The sequence below is a fragment of the Erinaceus europaeus genome, chromosome 10 (assembly GCF_950295315.1).
Source record: "Erinaceus europaeus chromosome 10, mEriEur2.1, whole genome shotgun sequence".
Classification (NCBI taxonomy): Eukaryota; Metazoa; Chordata; class Mammalia; order Eulipotyphla; family Erinaceidae; genus Erinaceus; species Erinaceus europaeus.
In genome coordinates, this window is record NC_080171.1 from 121,611,418 (window position 1) to 121,627,317 (window position 15,900).

Here is a 15,900-nt window from a genome sequence, read left to right on the forward strand (position 1 = left end):
AAAAAGAACAAAGTGTCCTATCTCTATTAGTAAACAATTCATCATACCCTTATTCTACTTTTCTGTATAGGAAGACTTCATATAACTCAGCAACAAATAATAATAGTATTAACAATGAACAGGGAAACAGAATAGGCATATCTTCAAAGAATACCTATGTATAGCTAGCATGAAAAATGTCATCAACATCACTGATCATCTAGGAAATATAAATTCTTTATCCCTCAGGGAGTATGGACCCAGGGTCATTGTGGGGTGCAGAAGGTGGAAGGTCTGGCTTCTGTAATTGCTTCCCTGCTGAACATGGGTATTGGCAGGTGGATCCACACTCCCAGCCTGTCTCTCTCTATCCCTAGTGGGGCTGGGGCTCTGGGGAAGCGGGGCTCCAGGACACATGGGTGGGGTTGTCTGTCCAGGGAAGTCAGGTTGGCATCATGCTAGCATCTGGAACTTGGTTGGTGAAAAAACATCATGCTTAACAAAGTAAATGAGGAAGTGAAGGACAACTACCAATGGTTTCACTCAGATGTTGAATATAGAGAATTGAAACACATGAGCTTGGAAGAAAAAAACAGTATTCAACCCAGCTCTAAGATCTTGGGAAAATTATGGAGGTTATTGTTGAAAGGTGAGGGGTGGCAGAGAACTTTGGTGGGAGAATGATTGGAACCATCCCCCTATTATCATATATCACTATTAAGTCACTAATAATTTTTTTAAGTAAAATAAATAAACATTACTGGTGAAGACAGGGAAATAGCATAATGGTTATGCAAAAAAAAGACTTTCCTACCTTAGACTCCAAATTCCTGGGTTTAGTCCTCTGCAACATCTTAAAAAAAGCTGATGGGAGGTTCAGATTAAAAAAAAAAAAAAAACAAGAGTCAGGCAGTAGCGCAGCAGGTTAAGCACACGTGGCGCAAAGCTCAAGGACCAGCCCTGATTCGAGCCCCGGCTCCCCACCTGCAGGGGAGTCGCTTCACAGGTGGTGAAGCAGGTCTGCAGGTGTCTGTCTTTCTCTCCCCCTCTCTGTCTTCCCCTCCTCTCTCCGTTTCTCTCTGTGTTATCTAACAATGATAACATCAATAACAACAAACAATAATTAACTGTGGGGTTGGAGGGGACCCCAAATATTGAGAGCAGCTGTTGGCCGAAGGCCAATTGTTCCTGTTCCGTGTGGATGTTTCCACCTGTGCCCACCCTATGATAACTATAAAAAGGTGGGATGAGAAGTGATGGGGGTTGCAAACTCTCCGACTCTCCCTTTGCTTGGAAGGGTGTTGGCAGCCCAAGCTTAAGCTCGGTAATAAAGGCTCTTGCTATTGCATGTGATTCTGGTCTTCTTTGCGTGAGATCGGGACTCGAACTTCTGGTCATAACAGTAACTACAACAACAGTGAAAAACAAAGGCAAGAAAAAGGAAAATAAATTTAAAAAAATAGCCAGCTAAACGTAGCTCAAGATACTGCTTCCAGATATGAATTTAGATGTCACTAGGTAGAATGGAGTTCCTGGAGACAAACAGGAAGCCTGAAAATATATATTCTGCTTCTTTTAGATTTCTGAGAGAGAATGAGTGAAAGAAACCATCGTTCCAAAGCTCCCTCCCATGCCCTGGGGGCCTATCTCAAATCTGGATTGCAGGTGCAACAAAGAAGCACAGTACTCCTGTTCCTGTTAGATGTCAATAGGGCTGGAAATTGCAAAAAATCATCTTGAAAGACCTGAGCAGCACGAAAGAGTAAGTGCTGGGATCCAGTCGGCAGTCTGCCTTCACATGGGCTAGCTGTGTGCTGGGAAGGCCGTGCTCTGCTGGAGTGTATTTCCTTCCCTGGTTTTCAGAGAAGCCAGTCCTTAACGCCTTTAGCTTTGATTCTGCACATCTATCTTGAATACAGAAGGAAGATAAGATTATTACCCATCACCTTAACAAAAACAAAAGAGGGCAGAGTGGTGGAGGCCCTGGTAGAGCAGACAGGTTGTAAATAGCAAGGACCCAGGTCTAAGCTCAGGTCCCCACCTACAGGGGTAAAACTTCACAGCTGGTAAAGAAAGCAGTGCTGCAGGTTTCACTCTTTCTCTTTCCATCTCTGTCTCCCCCTTCCCTATAGATATCTGTCTCCATGAGATACATACATACCTACATACCTTAAAATTTTTAAAAAGAAAATGTTTATACCAACAGAACTCCAAATTAACTGAGAAAGTAGTTGCCTCCTTTGGAAAATGAGTTCCTGACCTTAGTTTTTCAGCTGAACAAAAGAATTTAGTAAAAAAGAATAAAAGACATTTAGTGTTCTGTACAGTAGAAATAAAAAAAAATTCTAAAACTCAATTAACAAAAATAAGTATCACTAAATGGTATATAGGTCTCCCCTGCTATTTGAAGTCACTTTCAAATACTTATTTGATATGATATTGTAGTTATTTTGTGGCATCTGAGAATGCTTTTGCAATTAACTTATATGAGAAATATATATATAATATAAATATACATATTCCCATATATATCTGGGAATGCTAATATATATATATACATATATATATTAGCATTCCCAGATACTAAATGACACTAAGTAGAAGCATGATACTTTTGAATTGCAAAAAAAAGATACACATGGTCTTCATGGCAAAGAATATAGCTCTAGTCTTAAAAGAAAGAAAAGGTAACAATCAGATTAATACCCAGACTAGTTGTCAATATAAGTTAAATATTTATGGCAGCACCTAGCAATTCTAAGGGGGTGCATTGGATCGACCTTCTCGTGGTGCATCCCGTGAGTACCCATTTATTGGGGAAACTGACGATCCTTCCTAGCCGACTGAATCCACATGGATCCCAGTCACTTTCAAAGCCATTTAACTGGCTACGGAAGAAGGGCAAACGCTAGAAGAAGAAGAAGCAATTCTAAATGACTTAAATTTCATTTTTAAAACTTCTTGCTTTCTGAAAATTTGGCTGAGAATCTACTTTTAAGTTAATTAATTGCAACTCTTTTCTGAGTTCACATTCTTCACCTTCGATGAGAAAAATACCCTAAACAGTTTCTGCATCTAGATGGAGTTGACGTGTACCAAGCAAGGAATAAGGAAACGCCACAGTCTAAATCTTTACAATGACTTTCTGATCTGCAGTTATATGGAAGGTTTATTGATCAGTCATTGCTGTTTGATATTTTGCTGCAAAGGGCAAAGCTTATTCTGGAATTTACTGTTCTTAGTAACTTGTCTACATTTTTATTAGACTTTAGAGATACCTTTGTTGTTCTACAATAGAAATTGAATTCTGGAGTGAGATCATGCAGCTTCAAACCTAATAAGTCTGAGGCACAGATTGGTCACTGAAGCTTTAATAGTTTTAAATTCCACAGAAGGACACCATTGAGGGCAGAAATGGGGTAGGGTCATAAGAAGACTAACTGTACACAAACACACATAAATAAACAAATAAATAAATACAGCCTTTCTTTGGAAACAGAGAAATAAAGCACATTATATCACAATATAGTATGGCATAACATAATATAACATACAACAGTGTGTTAGAAACTACCATAATTTAAGGTGAGTAGCTTGAGGGGAAAAAAATAGGATAAAAACAGTGATGGTAGCACTGTCAATCTCACAACTCTTTATAGCATTCAAAGCCTTTTTCAAGATTGTAGGATTGGGGGGGGGGGGTTGGAGTGTTATACAATTCACACCACCAGAGTTCCATATCCCATTCCCTCCTTCAGAAGCTTCCCTATTCTTTATCCCTCTAGGAGTATGGACTAAAATTCTTTATGGGGTGCAGAAGGTAGAAGGTCTGGTCAAAGCCTTTTTTTTTTCTTTATTTCTTTTTCTTTTAATTTATTTATAAAATGGAAATATTGACAAGATCATAGGATAAGAGGGCTACAATTCCACACAATTCCCACCACCAGAACTCCGTATTCCATCCCCTCCCCTGATAGCTTTCCTAGTCTTTATCCCTCTGGGAGTATGGACCCAGGGTCATTGTGGGATGCAGAAGGTGGAAGGTCTGGCTTCTGTCATTGCTTCCCCACTGAACCTGGGCATTGGCAGGTCGATCCATATTCCCAACCTGTTTCTACCTTTCCCTAGAGTGAGGCAGGACTCTGGGGAGGCAGGCTCCAGGACACATTAGTGAGGTCAACTTTCCAGACAAGTCAGGTTGGCATCATGGTAGCATCTGGAACTTGGTTGGTGAAAAAACATTAAGATAGAAAGCAGAAAAAAAAATGTTAAATAATCAGGAACCTAAAGGTAAAAATATAGCAGATGAGATTTGGGGATCTGCATTTTGGAAAAAGCTAGTAAGACTATTTTAGGTATATTCCAAGGGGCCCATGATTTTACTAGTTTTTGCCTGAGCCTGATGGCTAACATGCAGGTGGGCTAAAGGTATTGTCTGGGGAGATGGTGTCAGAGTTGGAAACAGGACTAGAAAGCTGGGTCAAGGCAGTGAGCAGCTTCCGAATATGGAGAAAGTATATAAATATTGTTAACTGTAAGTCTGATCGGTTTGATCTGGGGTCCATATTCGTCGCAGGAGCCTGTGTAACCAACCAGTCTTTTTCATCAGATTCTTTCACTTAATCTTACTGATTTGATGACGTAGTTAGTATCATTCCCACTTTACTTAAAACTGAGATTCATGGACATTAAACCTGACATCACACACCTGGTAAAGCACTGTGGGAGTGGGGGTGGGGCAGCAAGGTCGGTTATGCAAAAAGACCTTCAATGCCTGAGGCTCCAGTCAATTCTGCTCAACTTTCCCAACCCTCACCCCGCAGCAGCACCTTAAACCAGAGAAGATAAGTGCCTTAGTAAGGAAAAAAACAAACAAAATGAGAACTTGGATGGCATTTGAAGAAATTATAACTTTATTTGACTTTTTGCTTAACATTTTGATTTTTTTTTTTTTCAGCAGCAGGAGAGCAGCCTCAGAAAGAAAAGCTTGAGGCAGCGAGGAAAGCCTACAGGCTACCCACTGTAAACTGAAGATGAGGACAGCCGCAATGAGTTTGCCCGTCATTGTTCCCAATGATGACTCCTTGGAGAACACGCGGAAAGGTCTTCCTTTCAAAAGATGCTTACTGCCTAAACCAAAGAGTGCTTTTTGCAGAGTCCAAAGTTCATTTGGAAACCTTCACAGTAATGAGAGAAATCTAAGAGAAATAGTCTTCTTTCCAAATATCATAGTATCCCATTATTGATATGATGAAATATTTTACAAGTTAAGATACTTAAAATTTTTAACACAGCTATTTCAGGCAACTCACTGTACTTTGTGAGGTTTTCCTCCTTATACTTTGTAAAATTTATATAAAATCAAAATAACATTTTTTTGTAACTCCAAAAATAAACCATTATATTTTATGTGATGTCTCCAAGCACAGTCATTAAATAATTGTAGCACTGGTCTTAGTGAATCTTGCTCTCTAAATAATTCTCAGATGTGTGCAAGAGTCTTGTAAAGGATACAGAATCAGGGACATTAAAATTTCCATGACTAATCAATGCTGAAGGTTTCTTCAATGTGCATGGGTTTCCATTTCATTTCTGTGGCAGTGTTTCCTAAGCTTGTAAAGGACTCGGTTAGACATGGGGCTTCATAATACGAAAGGGAATTGGTATTGCCAGTGAGATGAGTTGCCTCCTTTTAAAAAGGGGGGGGAGGGCTAAATTTGAAATACTGTGAGTCTTTTTCATGAGTTCTTCTCCAAGACTTCTTTCAAATGAGAAGAAACAAAAATTCTTCTAACAGAATACATAATTTAAAGAAATATGTTAGGATTTATTTATAGAACTTTTTATCTTAATATGTGGTGGCATATAATTGTGTTGTTTTGTCAAGTATATAGCTAGATGACGCCAAACAACATTTTATTTACAGCTTACCTACTTTAAATCATAGTAACCAAGCATATATCAGCCGCTCTTCTAATGTTAAGACATCTGGATTGCTTCCAAATTTTGGCTATTACAAATTGTGCTGCTATGAGTATGTGTATATATGGTCTTTTCTGAGAGGTGTTTTGTTTCCCTTGGGTAAACCTTACGTAGAAAAAGTGTTGTTTCTCTTCTTTGTGGTATATGGCATTCTCACAGGTGTAAAATGGTATCTGAGTGTTGTCTTTATTTGCATTTCTTTGATAATAAGTAACTTTGAGTCAAACTTTCTCATGTGTCTGTTTTGGCCCTCTGGGTCTCTCCCTCAGTGAAGTTTCCTGTCCATCTCCTCACCCCACTTTCCAATAGGGTTGTTTGTTTTTTTACTGTAAAGTTTACTGAGTTCCTTCTGTATTTTGGTTACTTATTTAGTAGTTAGTCTTCTATCAGAGGTATGCTGTATAAAGATCTTCTCTGATTCTATAGAGTATCTTTTTGTTTGGGTCATGGTGCATTTGTTGTACAAAACACTGTTCAGTTTGATGTAGTTGCTTTGGTTTATTTCTGTCTTTGTTTTATTTGTTTTTGGACTTGAGTCTTTGAAAACTTTTCTGAAACATAGATCATGAAGAATTGTGCCACTATTTTCTTCTATGTATTTGACAGTGTCTGATCTAACGTCCGTACCTTTGATCCACTTGGAGTTGACTTTTGGACATAGTGATATGTGGTGATCTAATTTCATTTACTTCATATTTTAATCCAATATTCTCAACACCACTTGTTGAAGAGATTCTTCTTTCTCCATTGAATGTCTTAGGTCCCTTTGTCAGAAATGAGCTGTCCATAGGTGTGGGGGATTATTTCTTGGCTCTTCATTCTACTTCACTGGTCTGACACATACTTTTTTCTTTTCCTCAGAGGAGATAGGACTTGAAACCTGAGCTGCTGGAGTCTCAGGGATACCTATGGGAGTGACATATCTAGCTTATACCAAGAACAGCACAGAAGCCAGTGTGCTTAGAGAACAGTAGGTGACAAGGAAAAAGAGGTCTAAGGATGGAGGGTGTGCCTGTTAGGGTTTTTCTTTTGGGGGTTGGGGGGCAAGTTGGAGGACACTAATTAAGAAAGGAAAATTCTATGACCCAGGTTTTTTGCAAGTAAAATTTAGGCTGCTGGGCTGGCAACAGTCTTTGGGAACTCTCAGGCCAACATAGGAGAGCAATTTGGAGACTGTTAGCAGAGTCAAGAGGAGAGATGATGTTGACCTGAACCAAAGTGATAATGGTGGGTGAAGTTAGTGAGAGAGGATTGGATTCTGGACCCATCTGGTCTTAGAATAAACAGAATTTTCTACAGACGACGTATGGCCTATGAGAGGAAGGAAGAAGAAGAGCATTAGGACTGAACCTAAGCAAGGTCAGAAGAATCATTTTACTGTGTGGTCACAACAGCACTGGGTGGGGACTCAGGAAGCTGAGATACAGAATGGATCTGAGGAGCCAGGGTCCAGGTGTGTGGGAAGGGGGAGCAGTCAGACAAGGGTGAGAAGCCACTGATGTGTCAGAAGATTGCTCCAGAAGGTGAGCAGAGCACATAAGTCAATGTACTAAAGGTAAGAAGACCAGCTTTCTCTCTGCCAGAAAATTTTAAATATAGAAAGGAAGAAGGCTAGAAAGAGCCCTAATGTGTTGGCTTAGAATTAAAAGATATTGGTCTGGGACGTTAGCAAAGTGGTTCTACAGAAAGACTGTCATGTCTGAGGCTCTGAGGTCCCAGGTTTAAGGCCCAGCACCACCACAAACCCAAAGCTGAGCGGGAAACTGGTGTGTTTCTATGTCTCTTCTGTCTCTGTTCCTCTCATTCTTTCTGTATCTTTCTTTATCTCTCTCATCTCTCTTAAAATAAATAAGTAAATTAGAATAAATAACCTTAAAATAAATATCTGTCTCTGTTTCTCTCATTCTTTCTGTATCTTTATCTCTCTCATCTCTCTTAAAATAAATAAGTAAATTAGAATAAATAACCTTAAAATAAATATCTGTCTCTGTTTCTCTCATTCTTTCTGTATCTTTATCTCTCTCATCTCTCTTAAAATAAATAAGTAAATTAGAATAAATAACCTTAAAATAAATATCTGTCTCTGTTTCTCTCATTCTTTCTGTATCTTTATCTCTCTCATCTCTCTTAAAATAAATAAGTAAATTAGAATAAATAACCTTAAAATAAATATCTGTCTGTTTCTCTCATTCTTTCTGTATCTTTATCTCTCTCATCTCTCTTAAAATAAATAAATAAATTAGAATAAATAACCTTAAAATAAATATCTGTCTGTTTCTCTCACTCTTTCTGTATCTTTATCTCTCTCATCTCTCTTAAAATAAATAAGTAAATTAGAATAAATAACCTTAAAATAAATATCTGTTTCTCTCATTCTTTCTGTATCTTTATCTCTCTCATCTCTTTTGAAATAAATAAGTAAATTAGAATAAATAACCTTAAAATAAATATCTGTCTCTGTTTCTCTCATTCTTTCTGTATCTTTATCTCTCTCATCTCTCTTAAAATAAATAAGTAAATTAGAATAAATAACCTTAAAATAAATATGTCTCTTCTGTCTCTGCTTCTCTCATTCTTTCTGTATCTTTCTTTATCTCTCTCATCTCTCTTAAAACAAATAAATAAATTAGAATAAATAACCTTAAATAAATCAACATCAATAAAATAAATCAATCTTAAATAAAATTAAAATCGATAAAATGAAAATAAATTAAATCAATCAATCAAAATCCATAAAATAAATCTAATAAACAAATTGAATCCAAGGTATTGTGTGACTTCACAATAGAGACAGACATAAATGAGGATGGTAGGTCCTTATACACACGGGCATACAGAAGTTGACATCAATATGTAAATACAGACTCAGGTGACATATACAAACAGACATGATTGTGTGTTTGCCTATAAACGCACGTCATTTATCTCCCTAGTCCTATCTGCTGAGGGGACTGAAAAGCTTATGACATGATAATGTCTGTGAGCTTACTGAGGGCCCAGATGTGCAGATACCGTGCCCATACGTCTCCGTAAGTGGCGTTCTTCACTAAAGGAACTGAGGCTCCTTGTGTTGATGGCTGATTAGGGGCTAAGGCACAGAGAGTACAAGGGGGTCTTGGAATACCTTGCTGTCTCAGAAACCTAGAAGTCACTCAGTGTAAAGGAGGCGATATATCAGAGGGAATTAAGAGTAATTAAAAAGAAAAAAAAAAACAACTTTGTGACCAGATCTGGGTAATCTGAAAATAAATAGTGAGAGGTAGGGAAAGACAGGAACAGGCTGGGGGGGTGGATCCACCTGCCAACACCCTTGTCCAGCAGAGAAGCAATGACAGAATTCAGATTTCCTACCTTCTGCACCTCAAAAAGTATTTTAATTCATACAACCAGTGGGAAAGAAGTGATAGGAGGAAGAGGATAAGAAAGCTCTGAACTCCAGCTCCACCAGGACCCACAGAGAGAAAAGGACAAGAGAAGGGACTTTTGGATGTAGAAATAGGGTTATGTGTGGCTTGGAGGGGAAGAGAGGAGAGGACCTGGAAGAAAAGGGGGCAGTTATGTACAAATGAAGACAGATCGTTGTAGAGATGACAGTTAACCCGTGTCTGCAACCTTGGGAGAACCATGGTGGTTTGTAATGGAGGGATCGGCGATTCAGAACTCTGGTGGTGGGAACCGTGTAGAATTATTCCCCTGTTAACATGTAATTATGTAAATCAGTATTCAACCACTAAAAACAAATGAATAGAGTAACTTAAATACCATTCCATTTACTTAATGGAATTGAAATTCATGGGCCTATAATGACATAACTAAAGACACTCAGAGAAGGCAAAGACAGAAGACTGACAATGCAAATTACAAAACAAAACAAAAAGAATGGAAGCTGGGCGGTGGCGCAGCAGGTTAAGCGCAGGTGGCGCAAAGCACAGGGACCGGCATGAGGGTCCCCACCTGCAGGGGAGTGAAGCAGGTCTGCAGGTGTCTATCTTTCTCTCCCCCTCTCTGTCTTCCCCTCCTCTCTGTCCTATCTAACAATGACAACATCAATAACAACAATAACTACAACAATAAAAAAAAAAAAGGGCAAAAAAGGGGGAAAATAAATAAAATTACAAAAAAATAAAAATACAAAACAAAACAAAAAGGATGCAAGTGGAAGACTGTCAAGTAGTGGTTGCCTCAAGTAGGTGTTGCCAGTGTTTCCTAAGACCAGATAAGTGAAGGTTCGCAAGGAACAAAATGCTAGTGTGCTTAGGAACTGACCTGGAGAACATGGAAAGACGAATTCTAAAGAATATAGGCGTCCTTTGCATAACAGTCTTACTCACAATAGCCAGAGAACCTGGACTTGGACTCCATCTAAATGCTCATGGACATATGAATGGAAGTCATGAAGTACTACATTTGGGAATAAAATGGATGGAATTCAGTGTGATTATACTAAGTGAAATAAGTCACTGAACACCAACCAAATGGATGGCTTCACTCTTCTAAGTAATATAGATAACCAAAGCAAGCAGACTGGCAAAGAAAAACTAACTCCTGGATTCAGCGGCATGCATGGTGGCGTGCGTGCACGGTGGTTACCAGAGAGGAAAGGTGGGTTTTGGGGGGGTGGGGTGGGGAGGATAGATAAATATTATGGGTGGGTGACTTCAGTGGTGGGTGTGGTGAAGTTTATACTCATAGAAGATGTAAAATTATGCTATTGAAGTTTTATAGTATGGTAAACCAATGTGGAGTCATTTTTTAAAAATATATATATGTTGATATAACTTCAACACAAAATCCTACAAAATGCTTCTCAATTTCGAATGGGAACAATGAAGACTTTATGAGGGAGAATTCTAGTGTCTTCCAATCCCTAACCTCACAAAAGTGGAACATCACATGTCTTTTTTTTTTTATAAAGAGACAGATGAACAATCTCTTTTTTTACATCTTTTTAAATTTTTTTTATTTTTATTTTTTATTTATTCCCTTTTGTTGCCCTTGTTGTTTTACTGTTGTAGTTATTATTGTTGTTGTTGTTGTTGGATAGGACAGAGAGAAATGGAGAGAGGAGGGGAAGACAGAGTGGGGGTGAGAAAGACAGACACCTGCAGACCTGCTTCACCGCCTGTGAAGCGACTCCCCTGCAGGTGGGGAGCCGGGGTTCGAACCGGGATCCTTATGCCGGTCCTTGTGCTTTGCGCCACCTGCGCTTAACTCGCTGCACTACAGCCCGACTCCCTTTTTACATCTTTTTAAATTTATTTATTTATTTTAATTTTTTATTATCTTTATTTATTTATTGGATAGAGACAGCCAGAAATCAAGAGGGAAGGGGAGGGATAGAGAGGGAGAGAGACAGAGAGACACCTGTAGCCCTGCTTCACCACTCGTGAAGCTTTCCCCCTGCAGGTGGGGACCGGGGACTGGAACCTGGGTCCTTGAGCATTGTAACATGTGTGCTCAACCAGGCGTGCCACCACCCAGCCCATCACATGATTTTTAGTGGGAATGCACTGATTGTCAACAGCATAGACTCATCCCTTTAAGATTGCCAGCAAGAATATCAGATAGATCCAGTTTGAGGTTTATGAAATCCATAGAATGAAAAACATGCTTTATTTTATTTTATTATTGGGTAGAAACAGAGAGAAATTGAGAGTGGGGGGGAAGAAAGAAAGGTAGAGAGACAGAGCCCTGCCTCACCACCACTCACAAAGCTTTTCCCCTGCAGGTGGGGACCAGGGGTTGGAACCTGGGTCTCTGTGCACTGTAGTGTGTGTGTTTAACTAGGTACACCACCACCTGGCCCCCAGAATTTCTTTTTTTTAAGTTGTCAAGGCCATAGGAGGAAGATAAAGATTGTAAATAATGTAATGTAAATATTATAATGATAAAGATTATAAATACTATAATGTGTGACCCTGAACAAAATAAAAAAGGAAAACGAGGCATTTCAGGTGAATTAGTGAAACTTGCAGGATTCTCTGGATTGCCTGTATTGAACATTGGTGAGCGACTAGTCATGATTATGAGAGAAGACCATCAGGGTCATGTCTGTATTCACTTGAAAGGAATTAAAGGGGCCGGGTGATGATGCACCTGGTTGAACACATGTTACAGTGCACAAGGACCGAGGTTCGAGCCCCCGGCCTCCACCTCCAGGAGGAAAGCTTCATGAGTGGTAAAGCAGGGCTGCATGTGTCTCTCCTACTCTCTCTCCCTCTCCATCACCCCCTTCCCTCTTAATTTCTGGCTGCCTCTATCCCATAAATAAAGATAATTAAAAAAAATAGAAAGTAATTACCTAAAAACACTAATAATTGGTATGCCATTTGGGAGACAGAGATATTAAGTGTAAATGGCTATAGTCAGGAAAGCTAGTTGAGAACATAAACGCTTTTAATACCATCTCCCCACATTTGTGTGCTCTTGAAATTATTTCAAACTAAATCATTCAAAGCCCACTGGTCGTTGAGCTCAAGCCGATCCTATTACAAAAAGGAAATATCATGGGACAAGACTGGCAGACTTCTAACGTTCTCAACAAGCAGAACCATCTGAAGATCTAGGAGTTTTACCAATCAAGTGTTAATTGTCCACTCAAAACACTGGAAGGAGGTATTCTGCTGGAAAGAATGAGTTAGAGCATTGTGTTCTGATTAGAAGGAGGTCAGAGGCTACAGCAAGGGTAAGAGATGGTGAGAGATTGTGAAACCAGGCCACGTGAGGGAAAACTGGACGAACAGGAGCATGTTTTGCTTGGACCACAGAAGTCGCACAGGGAATCTGCTATTTTTCTTACACAATTTGGAGGGCTTTCTTGAGAAATAGGGTTTAGACAAATGTGTGAATCTTAAATTAAAAAAAAAAAAGAACCAACAGTATTTTTTTAAGGTAGTATTAGGCATTTTATCTCCAAGTGCATGTTAGTGAGATTGTCATTATAGGGAATATAAGCACTAGATAGACAAAAATCTGTCAGGGGGCCATGTAGTGGCCACCTGGTTGAGCGCACATGTTACGGTGAGCAAGGACTCTGGTTCTAGCCCCAGTCCCCACCTGCAGGGGAAAAGCTTCACGAGTGGTGAAGCAGGGCTGCAGGTGTCTCTCTGTCTCTCTCCCTCTCTATCACCCCCTTCCCTCTCAATTTCTGGCTGTCTCTATCCAAATAAATAAATAAAGATAATACAAAAAATTTAAAAAAGAAAAAATTCTAGCAGCAACAAATATCCTAAATGAATTCCCTTTTAAACAACTTAGTTAAACACAAAGTTTTATTTTAAAACTTTAACAATAAAAGTCCCACACAAAAGCGCATTAAATTTAATTTTTTATAATTAAAGTCACTACTCCAGCTAGTCTGGGGTGCTCGCTAAACGGAGTGCTTTGTGCCAAGCACTGCACAGACATTATCTGGGCCCTTACCAAGCTCAACCATGTAGGCACATTTCACTATTAACGGAAATGAAGTCTAAACAAGGAGTCTCACAGAGAAATGGAACACATCAGCAACACAGTACTGGAGCTAGGATTTAGCCCTGTGTCTGCTGTTGCCATAAGCTACTTTAGGACTTTGGGTTTCTCTGCTTACTGCCTCTTCTTCTTCTAGCGTTTGCCCTTCTTCCGTAGCCAGTCAACAGCGTCAGGTTGAGCCTGATGTAAAGTTTCGAGACCTCCATTGAATCTGGAGAGGTGGCAGCAAGTCTCTTCCGTCTCTGCCTTAAAATCCCAAGCCACACAGTGTGCACTGGTTTGTCTAGCCAACCAGTGTTCATTGATATCTCTCACGGTGAACAGACTCTCCTACGTTTTTTCTTTTGTCTGCCCCCTTTTCCACAAAATGCCTTCTTGTTCAAGTAAGCCTTTAAACTCCTTTACTAGTCAAGAAATGCATCTTGACTAGTTGCCCCTACCTCTCTTGTAGCTATTAACACAGAGCATATCCGGCTTGGTGATCAAGACAACTTGTTATCTCTGTCCCCATCCCTCTCAGTTTTTATCACGGGCTCCTGCAGTGACTGAGGCAACCCACACTCAGCCTGAGCAAGCTGCGCCTTTATCCTACTTACTGTGCGATCACCTAGCTCAGGTCAAAGTGCAATTCATTCAACAAGCACTTAACCAACCTGGTGCACTGAAATATGTTGTGAATGCTTTCCTTTTTAACTGTGCTACCCAAGTCTTCTTGGGTCTTGAGAAAATGTATTAACATTAGTTTGCTTCTTTTTTTTTTTTCCTCCAGGGTTATTGATGGGCTCGGTGCCTGCACCATGCATCCATCACTCCTGGAGGCCATTTCCCCCCCCTTTGTTGCCCTTGTTGTTGTAGCCTCCTTGTGGTTATTATTATTGCCATTGCTGACGTCGTTCGTTGTTGGATAGGACAGAGAGAAATGGAGAGAGAAGGGGAAGACAGAGAGGGGGAGAGAAAGACAGACACCTGCAGACCTGCTTCACCGCCTGTGAAGTGACTTCCCTGCAGGTGGGGAGACTGGGGCTCGAACAGGGCTCCTCACGCCGGTCCTTGCGCTTTGCGCCACAGGTGCTTAACCCACTGCGCCACCGCCCGACCCCCAGTTTGCTTCTTTTGTGATAAAAGTAATCAGCTGCAGGAACAAAAAAAAAAAAAATGACATGAATTTCCAAAGGGAACCCACTATGTTCGGATCTCGGGAAATAAAATAGTCCCAGAATGCGAGGAATCAGTGTTACCAGAGAGTATTCCCGGCTACTCAGCAGCAGTTAACAGGGAGTGGCTTTTGCTAGTGCCAACTGTCCCCAGTATTCCCTTGTGAAGAGCTACCTACCTTCTGGCTCTTGTTGATAAAACTCTTTCTTCTGGCTTCCCCCTGTTGAGGAGTCTAGGAACTACAGTTAGACATGGGTTTATGTTCACACTTCATCACACTTAACAGTGCCACACCTGCACTCACAAAACATAGATGCTTCCCTAATGGGCTGTAAAACTGCTATTTGGGAAGTTAATTTTGAGATGTTATTAAACTAATAGGCACTTGGCAGTGCATCTCTTTCACACAGATGTGCCCAGAAGTAAGATGCTTTTGGTGGATAAGATGGCTTTCTAGACTGGAATTTTCCAAATTTTTATAGTCCTTCTACTCCAGAAGACTTCCTTACATCAGGTTTTCAGGAAGCAAGACTTCAGGAGCCAGGAGGCAGAGTGGGCAGTGTGCTTGGAAGCTGCTGCAGTCATCGGGATGGGGGACAGGAGCAAAAGAAAAGCGATGTTCCCTTTGTGTACATAAAGGGGTCAAGAATTGTGCCAACTACAGACCCTCAGACATGTGCAGATGCGTGTTTTCACCGCCGGGGTTTGTGTACCACAGTCAAGCAAGGGTGCGAGTGACTCCCTGAATCCTCAGGCCTGGAAGCCGGGTGGCAGCAGCGGGATGAGCGACTTCAAGGATGTTGAACCCGAAGCTCTTGCAGGACCAGCTGAGAAAACATGGGAATTCCAAGACTCCTTTTCCCACATGTAAGTGTGAACTTGTGACACTTACGTGAAAACAACTCCCAAACCGCTCACCAGGCTGGCTTCCCTGCTCTGCATCCCATTCAGCTGCTAACTCTTGGCAGAAACTGAACAGATTTAATAGCAGCAGAAGAAAGCAAGTTCCTAGATCCCGTTAAGGCATATGCAAGGCGTTTTCCTTACATCTCCTCTTTTTCTCCTCTCTCTCGTCTTCACAAAATAGCCCGGTTCTCCCCAACTTGCAAACAAAACTCGCTTCTCCCCAACTTGCAAAAAAAAAAAATTAAAATAACCCGATTCTCCCCAACTTGCAAAAAGCTGTTTCCAGTCTTCCCGGCTGCCAAGTCCTGGGCGGCCTAGAGGGTGAGCCACAGCGGCCGCAGGCAGCAGCTCGGAGGCGGGAGCAGGGCGGGCTGAGCCGAGGGACCGCCCGGCGCAGAGCGCAGCCCA